General features: G+C 37.9%; 1 protein-coding gene across 2 annotated transcripts in view; it reads left to right on the forward strand.

Moving 5' to 3' along the window:
• Window positions 1–3,413: 3,413 nt before the first annotated feature.
• Mapk10 (mitogen-activated protein kinase 10) overlaps window positions 3,414–16,103 on the forward strand; it is a 261,635-nt gene continuing 248,945 nt past the window's right edge. For both annotated transcript variants that reach the window (XM_048364355.1, XM_048364353.1), the window contains exons 1-2: window positions 3,414–3,861; window positions 9,062–9,176. The gene's annotated coding sequence lies outside the window, so the exon portion shown is untranslated. The remainder of the gene's footprint in view (window positions 3,862–9,061; window positions 9,177–16,103) is intronic.

Raw genomic sequence — 16,103 nt, forward strand, 5'->3', positions numbered from 1 at the left:
AGACAATGAGAAATGACAGGATTAAGTCATAAGCTGAGATATCATATATTCAGAGTCACACAAATGTGAAACAGAATGGTAAATGACAAAAGGAAAGGAGATAACTTTTGGGGATCTTATATGGTGCATACATGTATACAAAAACACAATGCATAGCAAACCCAAAGATCTGCATTTCTCCTTTCTCTGTTTTCATTGAATTTTTTTATTAAGTAGTATATTTGGTGGACAGTAGATTCTGTAATATATTTTGTTGGAATTGGCAATAAAGAAATTCATTAAGACCACTTTATTGAAAATTTTAAGTTGTTTTGGTTTTATTCACTAGGGAGTGTGTCCATTTGTTTTTTAACCAAATTTTCAGAAAATAGTTTTTCTGAGGGGCATAGATTAGATATGTAAACAGTACTGAAATGAGTAGGCTGAGAATTAGGGCACCAAATTTTGAATGAAGTAGATACTGATCACTCCTTGGATCTAATGTCATGAGTTTTACCTAATAGATGAAAATGACTGACTTTAATCTTCTCATGGACTCTGTTCTTTTTTCTTAAATTCCAGAGCCCCATTTTGTTGGATGGTTACACAGTAATTTTCTTATCTGTTTTGTTCATTTACTTTTGAGTTGTTTCCAATTGCTCCCATTATAGGTAAATCCGGCATAAAATTTATGTGCACTTACTTTTGGGGACAAATGTTTCTACTTTCTTGGGTGAATACCTATGAATGAAATCATTGAGTTATGCTGTAGGTGTATGTTTATCATAATAACAAATGCCAAACCATTACCCAAAATGTTTTGTAATTTTATGTTCCAACCAGAAATGTGGGAGAGTTCTGGTTTCTCCACAGCCTTGCCAAGAGTTAGTAATGTCAGTCTTTTTAATTTCTGCTATGTTTGGGGACATGGAATGGTATTCCATCATGATTTTCATTTATTTTTCTTGGGTGACTAATGACATTGAACAGTTACTCATGATCTTGTAGGCCCCACTGATAAACCTTTCTCTATTAACTGCGTGTGCAAGTCTTTAACCCATTAAACAAAATTTGCTTACTTTTAATTATCAAGTTATAAATTTCTATATAATCTAGAATTTGTGTGTATACAGAGTATTTTCATATGTATATCAGAAGTATATTCAGAAGTCTGTGGCTTATCTATGCATTTTCCTCATGGTGACATTGGATAAGTGAAGGCTTTTAAGTGTGGTGAAGTCTCCTCTCCCTCTGTCCTTTATTCCTTCCCTCCCTTACTCTCCTCTTTCTCTCTCTCTTTCCTTCTTTCCTCCTTTCTCTCCCTTTCTCCCTCCCTCCCTCCTTCCCTCCCTTCCTCCCTCCCTACCTCCCTCCCTTACTCTCCCCTTTCTTTCTTTCTTTCTTCCTTCCTTCCTTCCTTCCTTCCTTCCTTCCTTCCTTCCTTCCTTTCTTTCTTTCTTTCTTTCTTTCTTTCTTTCTTTCTTTCTTTCTTTCTTTCTTTCTTTCTTTCTTTCTTTCTTCCTCTCTCTCTCTTTCTTTTTCCTCCTTTCTTCCTTTCATTTCCCTTCCACTCCTTCCTTCCTTCTTTTTTCTTTCTTCTTTTCTTCTTTGGTTCTCTTTTTTCCATTTGGTGAGTGTTTTCTTTAGCCTAAGAAATATTACCCTATGGCTGGGAATGTGGCTTTGTGGTAGAATGCTTGCCTAGAATGCATGAAGCCCTGGGTTCAATTCCTCAGTACCACATTAAAAAAAAAGAAATATTACCCTACTCCAAGATCACACTGGTATTTTTTTCTCCTAAAAGCATTTATTTGGATAGCTTTAGAAATTTTAACTTTTATGTTCAATCATGTAATTTATCTTGAATTGACATTAATATTTAAAATGTAAGGGGAGAGTTGAAGCTAATTTTTACCCCATTGATTGAGTTGTTGGGGACCTTTTTCAATCTAGACAGAATACAGGCTGGAAATATAGCTCAGTTGTAGGGTGCTTGCCTAGAATGTGCAAGGCTCTGGGTTTAATCCCTTGTATTTCAGGGAATAAGGGTCAAAAAAAGGCAGAAAGCATTTAGAATGTACTAAAGGAAGGATGTCAATTCCTTTCTGTTAAGTTATAAAGTTTTTGCATGATACAATCAACCATGTTTAAGCAGAGCTTTTGTGGCGACTAAATGTAGTCAATTGCTTCTTGTTAAACTTGAAGTTAGAACAAAAGATAAAAAAACAACAACTTGTTCAGTTGTCTAGAGTGATAGAAAAGTCACCTAATTGGTCTCTTTCTGATTTTCTTTCTGAATAAAAACACTAACAGCAACAACAATACAAAAACAACAGGACCTTGTGTGGTAGCTTACAACTTTCTGATGCATTTCAGTATCTTCCATCACTGCTGGGCTTATATCTGTCGCATGTTATGTCTGTCCTGTTAACATATGATAGGAGCTCCTTCTTCAAGTAGGTATAAATGGTGTAGGATCATATGAATTTCAGTGCTAGTTTGTTCAGCAGATTAAACCCAAATCAAAGGTTCTAGAGGAGAGAGGAATTGAACTTGATTTTACTGGGAGAAGTCCAAAGAATGGATGGCTTTACAAATACTAAAAAGTACCCTTATATTTATGCACGGTTTAAAATTGGTAAACCATTTCTGTAAATAATGGAGTAGTCAATTGCTTTCATTCTATGAGACTTGGACTTGTAGGTATTAAAATGGCATGGAAACTAGAAGGTACCTTTATTACAGGTAGGAAAGGCAAGGAAAATTACTTAAGTAATATGGGGACATTTGCCTCATAGAGTAATCATTCAGTTTATATCAGTTTTCCAGATGCTGCTTTATTAACTTGTATTCATATTTTCTTTCGGCAGAATTTACAATGTAAGAATCAATCTGCTGAGTTTGGTGTAGTAGGTCTTTATTAAGGGTTTTAATAAAATCATAAAATAGTAAGAGAATGGAGAAGAGAATAGGGCTGTGCAGATGGCCTCTGTGGTCCAGGCGGAACTCAAATGCTCGCTTCTCTTCTGAGGTTATGACTTTGCTTGTTGGTTGTGACATTAACAGGCATTCTCTCTACCTGTTCATTGCAGAACACGGAGGTGGTTGAGAAGCAGAAGCTGACTGCATTTCCATTTTTCTTTTCAAAAATTTGATTGTTTTTTGTGTTGTTGTTTTTTCCCCCCTCCGTGCTGCTCTGCAAAGGGCCGGCGCTGCGTCGTGTGGATTGCTTCTCTTCCTAGTGCAGACGGGCTCCTGATGTATTTGCAAATACTGGCTGCCTACATTCCTATTCCTTTTCATTTTGTCTGCTTCTCCTTTCGCCAGAAAACACAGAAGCTCCAGCCCCAGACTTTTTCCTCTTTCTCTTCCCCTTCACACCCCTCCCTATACCTCTCTGGGCTTTGACGTCATGTGTGCTCCTTTGGGTTGCCATAGCAACCCCATTCCCCAAGCCCTCAGTCCGTCTCCTCTGGTCGGTTCCACAATGGTACAGGCAGCATCACGCTGCACAATGGTTTCCAGGCAGTGAAAGAGAGTGATTCAGCAAGGCACTCTTCTTCTTTTTAAACACCTCCCCTTCGCTTTTTATTTTTATGGGGATGGGTGGTGCTTCTTGTACGCTTGCCTTTTTTCTTTTCTTTTTCCATTTTTAAAATTTTCTTTTCAGCTTCCTCATCCCTCAATTCCTAGGGGCTCGAGTGAGTTTAAGATTGGATCATCTTGGAGCTCACCTGTCAATCATTTATTTTAAACCGTCTCCCCACCTCCAAACAATCTCTTCCTTCTGACTGTTTGGAATGTGGGCAACTAAAACCAAGTAGAGAGGATTTCTGGGGCCAACACTGCCCGACCAGGATCGTAGTTTTCAGACACGGAATGGTAAGTGACTTTACTCATTCTGGGTTTTAACCTGGTTTTGGAAGGTGGGGTGGTAGAAGGAGCACGGGAGACCTAGGAGAGATGGGGTGGAACGGCAGTTATTCAAGCGAACTCTCTCTTGAGGCAAGAAGCTACCAGCTTTTCTCCCTGGGTAGAGAGCATCTCTTCTTAGACTTAGGCATGTTGAAGCCTTTCTGTTTGCAGTAAAGGGTGATAGAGGGTGGGAGGGACCATTATTATTGTGACCAGGGGTTTCTGGACCAATACAGAGTTATAGAAGGAAAGAGACACATATAGGGGTGAGGAGGAGAAGGAGAGAGGGAAAAAAAAAATAAAACCAGCTGTATTTGCTAGAAATGCTGACCTCAGTTTTCCATCTGAGAGATGCTGTGGATTCCATAAAACATTTAAGAATGTCATTTAGAATGCATTCATGTTCACTGCCCTGACAGGTAGAACTTTATTTGGGACATATTTATAAATAAAAGAGAGTATGATAGGTGCATACACATTAGATGTGAATTAGTGACATTCCTCTTGCAGAGAGACTTTGGGGGTAAATTTGAGCCAGAGAGAGGAACGTACAACAGGGGTCAGGTTACAGGCAAGAACAAACATTGGCACTGCAGTCTCCTAGGTAAGGTTCCTTTAAGAAAGTGATCTACCCACAGCAGGCAGCCTTTTTTTTTTTTTTTTTAATGGCAAGGTTCCCAGGTATTCAGTGCTGGGATATCGTGTCCCCTAGGAATGTCAGAACTGTTTTAGGGAAAAAATGAGAGGAAAAAAAGAGAAAGATCTAATCAGAAAGGATCATGGCAATGTATTTATCAGAATTTATGTGTTTGTGCCTTCAGCAAAATCTATGTGACTTATTGAAAAATCTTCAAGTCTATCAGGTTGTAGCTATTTATCTAAGAGAATTATATATGTATAGATATAGCTATACATATATATTTCTCTTCCAATTAAATCTAGAGACCAAGTCATTGCTTTTACTCCATTACACAGATAATATCCAAGGATACTGCAATCTGGCCAGAGAAAGAATGGCCTATCCCTTGGCAGTAGGCTCTACAACCATCACAAGGTTGTTTACATGGGCTGTTTTTGCTGCAGACCTGACAGCCTTTACAGCAATCCTGCTTGCTTTGGCATGTTGACAATAACTTTCACACACACACACACACACACACACACACACGAAAGGAACTAGGGAAGTGATATGCTACAGAGGTCACAGTTGAGAGGGAGGTAAAATGGGTGCAAGTGCTCCATCCATCCTTTGCTCTAGCTCCCTATCTTTCCCTCTGTCCCTAAGCTACTTGTCAGACCCTGGACTATCTCAAAGCTTGCTAATCAGCATATTTAATATGGCTCAAAGTAACCACCATTTATTTCTCCTAGAGAAGCTTCTGCCTATGTTCCATCTCTGTGAACATATATGCATTGTAAATACAGATAGCCAAGCTCATGAATGAACTTACAAGCCTCCTGCTTTGAAACTATTGGATTTTAGGGCTGCCTAGTTTGGATGTGGCAATTTTCCTGCCTCTGGTATACATTCCCTTCTGTACCTTGATCTCCGCCTTAAAATGGGCATAAAGTATTGCATGAGCTTACTTCATCACGTGGAGTAAAGTGGCTTTTTTTTTCCTCACCCACAATGGACTAGAGAAATCAGATGACTATCAGGTGGAATGACCTTAAATATTAAAGTCTTCATGCTTCCTTATTTGCATATCATCTCTTCCCGCTATTTAGTGCAAAGTAGCTTTACTTTGAAGGATCTTATTCTTCCATGAAAGATTTGCAATTTCAGAGAAAAGATTCCTAGTGATGAGGCAATAAGAAATGATATGCAGGGTGGAGGAAATCAGCTGCCCCCACTTTCCTGCTTGCTGGTTCCGGAACAGCATCTGCCATGGGGAGGAGTATGTTTGCCATGCTGGAAGAGGATGTTTATGAACAGATCCCAGAGGGGCTCAGTGTATTTTGCTGTCATTGTCTGCTATATTTGCAGCTAGGAGCATTTAATAGTCTTATGGTATGTGGTCAAGATTTTTCAAGGTTAAGATAAACTGAGAGTTGACCACAGATGGTATAATAGAATGTAAGAATTTTAAATTTGTAATTTGAAATTCATAGGAAAATTCATTCATTGTTATCCTTATAGGAATATCACGTGCAAAAGGAATTTGCCTAACCTCTCATTATATACACATATATGCTTTATATATACTCGTATATAAGTTTATAAATACATTGTGCCTTTGTGTAAATGAATATTTCATTAAATGTAAGGCTAGTTACAAAGTCTTTCTATGCGAATCATAAAGCATAAAGACAAATGGAGTTTTCTTGTTTGTTAAACATGAGGACAGATTTTTCTCTCTCTTTGCTCCAGTTCTGATCTCAGGTCACATTTGTAATTAAAAGATGTGGAATGGAATTGGTATGTTTAAATCATATGATTGCTTGGTTGCTTACCAGAAAAATAGACTCAAAGCAAAGGAGACTTATTGAATTTGAATAAGAAGCCAACAATATGACATTTCAAAATTTGTCTTCATTGCCCTTGTATTTCATCTTGCAGTCTCTTTAAAGCTCTTGGTTGATTATTGCAACAATCATGTGTAAAGAGGTACAGAAGTGTCCTGTAAAGACAGAAATGGACACAATGTCTGTTTGCTGGGGACTTGCTGAGTAGCTTCTTTCCACCTTCATCTATTACTGCACCTATTTTTCATTCATTTTTCTTTTTTTAAAAGGATGGTATGTGGATACTCTTTTCTGCTCCACATTTTTTATTAACATTGATTTTTATTAACATTATACAAAAAATTTTATTTTGACATATCCACATATACATATTAATGAGCCTTCATCAGATTTACCCCCTCGATCAACAACCCCCATCTCCACTCTCTCCCTATCCAAATCAGCTTCAACTCTAAACCTTTTCCGAGCAGCAAAGACTTGTAGAAAAAGTTGGGTCTAGAGACAAATAGATGTGATGCTTATTGGCAAAGATGAAGAAAATACATTTGTTTCTTTGGCATATTGAGTTTATTTAGTGCATTACATAAGTCTGTAATGAGACACTGTGCTGCTGATTCAGATAAAAAAATCATAGTGTATACTGATTGCTTAAAAGAGAAAATGTAATTTAGAATTATAGCCTACGTGTTCAGAAAAGTACCTATTTGTACATATTTTCTTAGGGAAATTTTAAGGCTTTGACTAGAGAATTTGCAGCTTGAGTACACTTTATCCTCATGAATGAAGGGAAGAGAAGAAGAGGAGATTAAAAAAATACCCATATTTGGGGTGACTATCATATTCCTGTATTTAATGGAGAGGTTTCATTTCTGATTATGAATTCAGAAACTGTGAAGACATCAGCTGATACCAAATTTCCCTAAGTAGGAAGAAACCTGAGAATTTTGAAAATAGATGGCCTGCACACTTGTTTTTGGTGAAGAATTTTCTAGTTGAATTGACATTTTGGGTCCATCACAAACCATAGTAACCTTTCTTATCATTCTTACTCTTGATGACTATGAAATATAAATAGGCATATGGAAATCCTGCTTTTAGGGATGGACATCCAAGTTGTGAAAGGAAGAAGGAAAGACAGAAGGATCCTTTAGAGCATTCCTGACCACAGCTGCTGATCTCCGTGTAATAGGTGAAGAAGGAAGCTCTTAGGCAGAGCGTTCAGGCCTTTGCAGAGTAGTCTGCATAGTAGAACCAGGCTCTTCATTCTTTCTAGCCTCCCTTCTCACCTCCTCCATTTTCTTCTTCTTCCTTGTCCAGAGGAAGAAAATGAAACAAAACAAAACCTAGCAGAGCCTTACAAGCACTAGTTATTTACCTTTGTGGCTGATCTGACTTGTAGATGCTCACCCACCTGTGTGCTTTGTGTGCTTCCTCCAAATGGAATTCTCAGTGCAATAATGGGATCCGAAACCATGGCCAGTGGGGAAAACTTAGAGCTGGTTATGTGGCACTGTTGATTCTGTCGGTGCGAGTAGGCTCCTCGAGTGCCGCCCAGCATAGCACTTGTCTATTCCTGTTTTACATGCAGGTATAGTTCCTGTCCTGGCCTGCCTTTGTTTGCTTGACACACAGTAGGAACAAAACATTTATTGAAGGGACAGCAACTCTCCCATGTATAAAGTCTCCAGCTATGGGTGGAAGAAATTGAAAAAGTGTAATGCAAAATATTTGCTATTTAGAGTCCATAATTTCATTTGTGGGGATAAGATTAAATAACAGTAGAGATGGAACATGACTAAGGACCCATTCTATTCTATGACAATAAGCAGAATTCAGAGGAGAAAGACATTCATCTGCAAAATGAGGTAGTTAATAAGGGATGCCACATTGGGTGCTGGAGAGGGGTGGTAATGAGAGACACAGTCCTAGAATTAGTAGTAAGGATCTATCTGAACAGGAAAAAGACTTCTATTTGGAGGAGAAAGAAGTGTATTTTCAGTATGGTGGCCACCCTTTCCAAATTAAGTCAAAACCTATGGCAATATGGAGAGAAGAGGAAACAGATACACTTCTGGAGTATCTGCTCTAATACGATGCTGGGAAATGACCAGCAACAAGCTGGAAAATGTAGGTTTGTAACTAAAGAACATAAAAACAGGTATCTTTCAAAAACAGACCAATTGCTGTTTAGTTTTACTTTATTTCATGTCTTTTGTAGGATTTTTAACCTTTCTTCTTCATTTTACTGGGAAAGATGTGATTCTTTGTTCCAATGGAGTCTTTTGTGAAAAACAGAATATGTAAACATATGGAGCCATGTCTCTATCATAGTTGAGACTGAACTCATACTATTAATTATAAATCAAGCCAATTGGTAATTACTAATTGGACTTATGTTTTGGTGTTGATAACATAAAAGTTGTTATGCTTGCAATGAATTCTAAGCAGAACTGACTACCTTGAGATGTTTTATTTCCTTTCCCTGCCACATTTAAAAACAAATTTCTTACTGTTCTTGATGCCAGTGTTTTGGTTTTTGAAGTGGAGATGAATGTTAATGTTCCTTAAAAAATTTTTTTTTTGTAGCATTAGAACTCAAACCACGGGTCTTATGCTTGCTAGGGAAGCACTCTTGCATTGGATTCTCAGCCTACTTTTAAATTGTAAAACAAGCTCACCTCTCTTTTTCTTTTGGTTTTAGGCTAGCATGAGAAATACCTCCAGCAGGACCACCTCAAATCTTGGTTATGGCAACTCATGCAAGAAGCTGTTGAATTAGACACATTTTCTGTAGATGAGAAACCAGATAAGCAGTGGTAAGTTGAAAGTTAAAAGTGCTCACTAGTGGTAAATCTTTGTATCATGTGCATACCCAGTTTATGTATTACATATGGCCTAGTGTCTGGGTCCAGATATTGTCCACTAAGGTGAAAACCCATCGGAGGGAAAGTTTACTTGATGGTATACTACAGTGATTCACTACGCTCACACCTATTGACATAAGATGGCTGTAATGAACACTTTAAATGGTTGAGTAGCAGTTGGGGAACGCTGTTTTAATGTGGCATTTCTTATCTGCAGCATAATACTATATTGTATTGATTAAACTCTTCTACAAGAAAAATTGATTGAGACACTGGGCACCATGGCTCAGGTAACTGTGTTTCTGGGCTAGTCGGTGTCTACCCTTGACAAGGGAAGGGCAGCATGAGACTGTGGCTTGACTAATGGCTTGGCATAATTGCACATTTGTTATCCCAGCTCTAGGGGAAGGAAAATGGGTAGGCACTGTGGTATATGTCTGTCATCCCAGAAACTCAGGGGAAGCACAAGTAGGAAGATCTTAATCTGGAACAGCCTGGACGTAAGGTTTCACCCTATCTCAAAAATAACCAATTTATAAAGGAGACTGGCTAAATAGCACAAGTGGTAGAATGCTTGTCTAGCAAACATGAGGCCCCTGCTTCAAACCCACCTCTTTCCCAGAAAAGAAAAAAAGTGGATGCTGAGTTGAATTATAATACACAGTTCCTTTCAGAAACACACACACACACACACACACACACACACACACACACACTTTCTCTCTCTCTCTTTCATGCACACAATATTAAGATCATTAGACAAAAGGAAATAGAACTCATATTACAATTTTATAAAATTCAATTTATTGATATTTTAGCTTACAAATACTTTTGTTTAACAAGAACAATATTAAAAATGGATACAGTTCTCCTGCCTTGTTGGAATAATTTAAAAGCTTATTTCATAAAAGTATCAGCACACACAGGCAGAATATCTTTTTTAATCGAATAGTTGATGTTTTCTAGTCACCAGAGTCAATAATCAATGGACTCCAGCAGAGATAAATGAGTTATAATCTGTCACATAGCATCTTTAGAAATAGAATATGACAGTGGTGCTTGTAAGACTCCTAAAGAAGCTATTTTGAACATTTCTTCCACTTGCTTAGTGGCTTATAAACTTTGCTTGGGAGGGCCGAATTATGAATAAATGTAGATTTTTGTTGTTGTTACAGTCTTGTGGCTTGAACTCAGGGCCTTAGTGCTGTCCCTGTGCTTTTTTTTTTTTGCACAATGCTAGCACTCTACCACTTTGAGCCACAACTCCACTTTCAGTTTCTTGGTTGTTAATTGGAGATAAGAGATTATGGGCTTTCCTGCTCAGGCTGGCTTTGAAACCACGATCCTCAGATCTCAGCCACTTAAGTAGCTAGGATTACAGGTGTGAGCCACTGATTTATCCAGCAGTAAATAAAAATCTTATGGTGAGATGAATACCATGTGATTGCACATAATATTTAAAAAAAATATTTGGATTTTTGAATTCAAGTTTGAATTCAAGGCCTGAGCTTTCCAGGAAGGAGCTCTACTGCTTGAATCATGCCTTCAACTATTTTTTATTAGTCATTTTTTTCAGATAGAGTCTCAGACAACCTTGGACTATGATTTTCTTACCTATGGCCTTCCACATAGCCGGAATCACAGGTGCCTGCCTGATTTATTGATAGAGATAGGTTTTGCTGATTTTTGCCAAGGCTTACCTGGAGCTGAAATCCTCTCAGTATCTACCTTCCAAGTAGCTGACATATATCATGACTTTTTAAAATTCTGCATACACATATATTGAAAACACAAATCGAATAGTCACTATCATGCTGTGTTTACCCAAAACATATTCAAGGAGAGTTCTTATGAAGAAGGAATCAGATAATTGTTAGTAATTAGCATTTTTGACCTAAAGTAGGGATGATTTTATATGATTGAACATCATATTTTACTACCAGTGATGTAAAAAACATACATTGCCCTAATTAAACAAACATTTCTTGAGAAGCAGTATTGTAAATATTGTGCTTGGGTTTCTGGATAGATGGAATCCCTCCTTCAAAGGAGTTTCAGTTTAAAAGTGTGCCACCTGTAAAATGTGTATTTAATAAGATCTATGTATTCTAAAGAGCGTGCACTTAGAAAGTAGACACAGGGTACAAAAGAAGTGCAATGGGTGGGGCTGGGAATATGGCCTAGTGGCAAGAGAGCTTGCCTCGTATACATGAAGCCCTGGGTTCGATTCTCCAGCACCACATATCTAGAAAACGGCCAGAAGAGGCGCTGTGGCTCAAGTGGCAGAGTGCTAGCCTTGAGCAAAAAGAAGCCAGGGACAGTGCTCAGGCCCTGAGTCCCACGCCCCAGGACTGGCCAAAAAAAAAAAAAAAGAAAAAAAAAAGAAGTGCAATGGGGGAGAATCTACCACATAAGTGAGAGTTAGTCAAGGTATTTTAGTGGAGTATTAAGTACAGTAAGAAGTTAGTTAGAGGACGGTCACAATGAGGACACACTGGGAATAATTTTCCACAGATCACAAGGCTGAGGGAGCATGATTGCTCGCTATGATGACAGCAACACTGCATTGCAAAACTGAAATGCATCTGCTATATTGGACACATACATGAATGGTGTGGCAGATATACAGCTGCAGAGAGGTACAGGAAATGTGTCATGAGAAATCACAATGACAAAGCTAAGAGCTTGGATTTCATCCTAAAGCGAACAGCTTTTGAAAGAGCTTAACGAAGAGAAATGATGCGATTGGTTTATTTTTAAATTGTGAGAAGTACACATGGAAGAGTGTATGAAACAAATATAAATTGCCAATAATTATAAATCACATGGCACAAACTCTTCCCATTGTGACTGTGGTCACAGTAAGTCCCTGGGTACTACTAGCATAGCACTTTCTCCCAGGTCTAAGGTACTCACTAACTGCTGTTCTCTGGCCTTTCTTTTATTCCCTTGATGTGTCTAAGCATTATATTTTTGTCTGTGGTTCAATTCCATATATTTGTAAGCAGAACACACACACAATTATTTAACTATTTTGCTATATTAAACTGTGAGGTTCTTCCATAGTCATACATGTAATGGTTATTGAGGTGGATTTTTGCATAATATTCCACTGTAGGGATATACCAATTCCCACTCTATTATTGATGACCAATAATGCTGACTGTATTTGCATCACATGCTTATATATATAATATCACATTTTATGTATATTATTGCTCATAGATCCTGTTGTACATATGCAGGAGCTTTCTAGGATAAATACCAATTGGAAAAATTGCTACATTTGGGATATGTTAATTTCAATATACATTTCTCAAATTGGTTGTATTAATTTGCACCTATCACCACAGTACAAGAGAAATTCTACATCTTCCTCAACTCTTCCTTTACAAGTACTTAAGTTTACCTAATCAGGTGAATACATAATTGAACTCAGAGAATTATTAATTTGCATTTTTTTCTGATTGCCAACAGAGAACATCTCTCTCTCTCTTTTTTTTCTCTTGGCTATTTGATCTCTCTCTCTCTCTCTCTCTCTCTGTGTGTGTGTGTGTGTGTGTGTGTGTGTGTTTCCTGCAGCCCCATATTAAAGTTTTTCTTTGTAAAGCACATGTCTTTAGTGGAAGCTGATTATTATTATGGGAAATGACTCAAGCCTCTGAAGTACTATTTGGAATTCTATACACCCTGAACATTCATGATTTTTCATAGATGATTACATTAAGAGGCGTCTGATATTATGAATGGTTTAATGTAGTAGTAATGGATTCATAATTAGATGGAATCATGGGGAGGTGATAAGAGGTAGGAGGTGGGGTTTGATTGGAGGAAGTAAGGTACAGAGGTGTGTCCTTGTGGGCTATGCCTTGTTTTGGCTGCTTCCTGTTTCCCTCTCTTGCTGCTTCTTATAGTCCAAAGTGTGAATTATTCTCTTCTGCTTCTCTCTCCCTGTCATGATGTATTGGTACCTCTGAAACCATGAACCCAAATAAATCTTCCCTCCCTTAAGTTGTTTATGTAAGATATTTTGTCATACTGACAGGAGAAGTAAGTAATACAGTCTTCTTCTAGTTTATAGGTATCTGACTCTGTGGTATAACTTTAGTAACCCAAATGCATTATGATTCTCAATTGTCTTTGCTTCTAAACCTGATAAAATGTGTCAAATTCCCACTTATCCCTTGGTTAAAGACTTCAGTATTTTCTAGGAAAACAGACTTGAACTGAAGCAAATTGATTGATTTGCATGATGAACAAACTTGAGTTAAAGTGTTAATTGATGATGGTAGAGTGAGATCACAGATAATATCCACACTAAATGAATAATTATAATGCATTAAAATAGCTGGACACTGAAAGAATTAAATGCATTGAAAAAGATTTAATTTGTTTGAGAAGTACATCTATCCTGGTCTGGCACAGAGTGTTTTGTATGGGTTTTGCAAATTATTTAAAAAATTTAATCATCCAGTCTCTGGACAAAAAGGAGACCTTTATGCTAGATTGTATCTCTAGCTCCATCATGAATTAGTCTTAACTTGTTTCAGTTACATATGAGAGAGTTGTAATAGATGATGTCTAAATATCTTTGTAATTTAAAAACATATATATAGATTAGTTGGTAAAGATTGGATCAAGATGTGAATCCATGACTAAAAGTTTAGGGCCAAAGTATTGTACCTTGGCTGGTGAAGGAATCATTTAAAATTTAATTTAATTTAATTTAATTTTTTTTTTTTTTGGCCAGTCCTGGGCCTTGGACTCAGGGCCTGAGCACTGTCCCTGGCTTCTTTTTTGCTCAAGGCTAGCACTCTGCCACTTGAGCCACAGCGCCCCTTCTGGCCGTTTTCTGTATATGTGGTGCTGGGGAATCGAACCCAGGGCCTCATGTATATGAGGCAGGCACTCTTGCCACTAGGCCATATCCCCAGCCCCAATTTAATTTAATTTTTATTGTCAAGGTAATGTTCAGAGGGGCTACAGTTACATACATAAGGTAGTGAGTACATTTTTTGTCAAACTTGTTACCTCCTCTCTCATTTTTCTCCCACCTTCCCTCCTCTCCCACCCCCTACAAGTTGTACAGTTGGTTTACAGTCTTGTAAGTTTTGCTGTTGCATTGGTTCCCTTTTTACCCTTTGTCACACCATTTTGATGTTCCCCTTCCCTTCCCTAATTCAGACAAACATGTATACAATACCCAGGTTACCCAAATTAAACACAATGACAATAAGGGCTAAGTCATAGGGAAGATAAACAAAAGAAAAAAGAAATAATTTCACATAGTATATTAAAAATAACAACAATGATAAACTGCTTGTTTCCATATCCCAACACTATTCTTCAAAGAAATAGAGGAAGCAGTCCAAAAATTCATATGGAACAATAAAACTCCAAATAGCAAAAACAATCCTTAGCAGGAAGAACAGTGCTGGAGGAATATCAATACCAAGCTTCAAATTGTGTTACAAAGCTACAGTAAGCAAAACAGCTTGGCATTGGCACAGGAGCAGGCCTGAGGACCAATGGAATATAACTGAAGACCCAGAAATGAACCTGCAGACCTATGGCCACCTAATCTTCGACAAGGGAGCCAAAAAAAATAGGATGGAAGAAAGACAACCTCTTCAACAAAGGGTGCTGGCAAAATTGGTTCAACACCTGTAGAAACTGAAGCTATGTCCTTATATTGCAAAGGAATCTTACAGGGGTGACAAGTAGCTTAACACACAGTTGTAAGGGAAGGCAACGTCAGGGAGCTTAGAAGGGTCTTAGAGATGAACTAGACAATGTATTTTTTCCCCTTAACTCTGCCTCTTTTGCTATCTTTGAAGTAATTCTGGTCATTCACACTTGCTCTAAGCCATGATATAAGATGTTTTAGAGAAAGTCACTTCAAATTACTGAGAATTTATTATCCATAAGGAAGATAGCTTATGTGTAGCCACTCTGACTGCATCCATTTCCCAAATTTATATCTTTTAAAATTTTAAAACTACTTACTCTCCATTAAAGGACTAGTGTGCATAAATGTTTGTTCACTGGTTTACTTATGAGATCGATCTTTAACATTTGCCTTTAGAAAACATTTTTGTTCTGGGATTTATCAACAGCCCAGGTAAAACTATTGACTTCTTAGATGCTGTAGATAGAATATCAATAGAAGACAGTTACATGGAGATTATCAAACATGTTCAATGAGCACATTACTGTGGTAAAAATCTTAGACCAAGACAGAAGACAATTTCTCCCATCCTTCCCTCTGCCTCCCTCCCTTTCCTTCTTTCTCCCACAACCATTCACTGGCTTCACACTCTGCAAAGCGCAGCAGAAACGACGATCAATCCCACTTCACCTTCGCTCCTAGGTTGTCAAACTGGGGTGAGGAGGGAGGGGGGAAAAGTTGTCAGCAATGGGATTTCATACATGGGGTAGTTCCTTTAATGGAACTCAAGTTCAAGGAACAGGGTGTACAATGACAAGTGACTCAGCTTCCACCTGCAGGCTTCTCAAATGGGCTTTTGCAGAGTCACACGCCTGTTGCTCTAAAGGAGAAGATGGGAAACCTTTCCTACTGCCAAGGGCCATTTGGCATGGAAAGTTAGCTGGTATTGATGTTTATGTTGCTCTGAAAAATGCACTTAGATTTATTGGAATTGGACATGAAATCCTGCCTGAGGTTGCCTTGCTAGTGCTAGAGCACAAATTTCTTCTGCGCTGACCCCTAGGCCTGACATTCCCTCCTTCTGTGATAAGACAAACTTTCAAACATTCTGGTCTCATGATGCTTTCATAGTCTGGAGAATTACTGAGAAACAGCAAGAGCTTTTTGCTATAGTTTAGTGATATTTACTATATTGGAAGTTTATAAATTCT

This window comes from Perognathus longimembris, chromosome 16 (genome assembly GCF_023159225.1).
Source record: "Perognathus longimembris pacificus isolate PPM17 chromosome 16, ASM2315922v1, whole genome shotgun sequence".
Classification (NCBI taxonomy): Eukaryota; Metazoa; Chordata; class Mammalia; order Rodentia; family Heteromyidae; genus Perognathus; species Perognathus longimembris.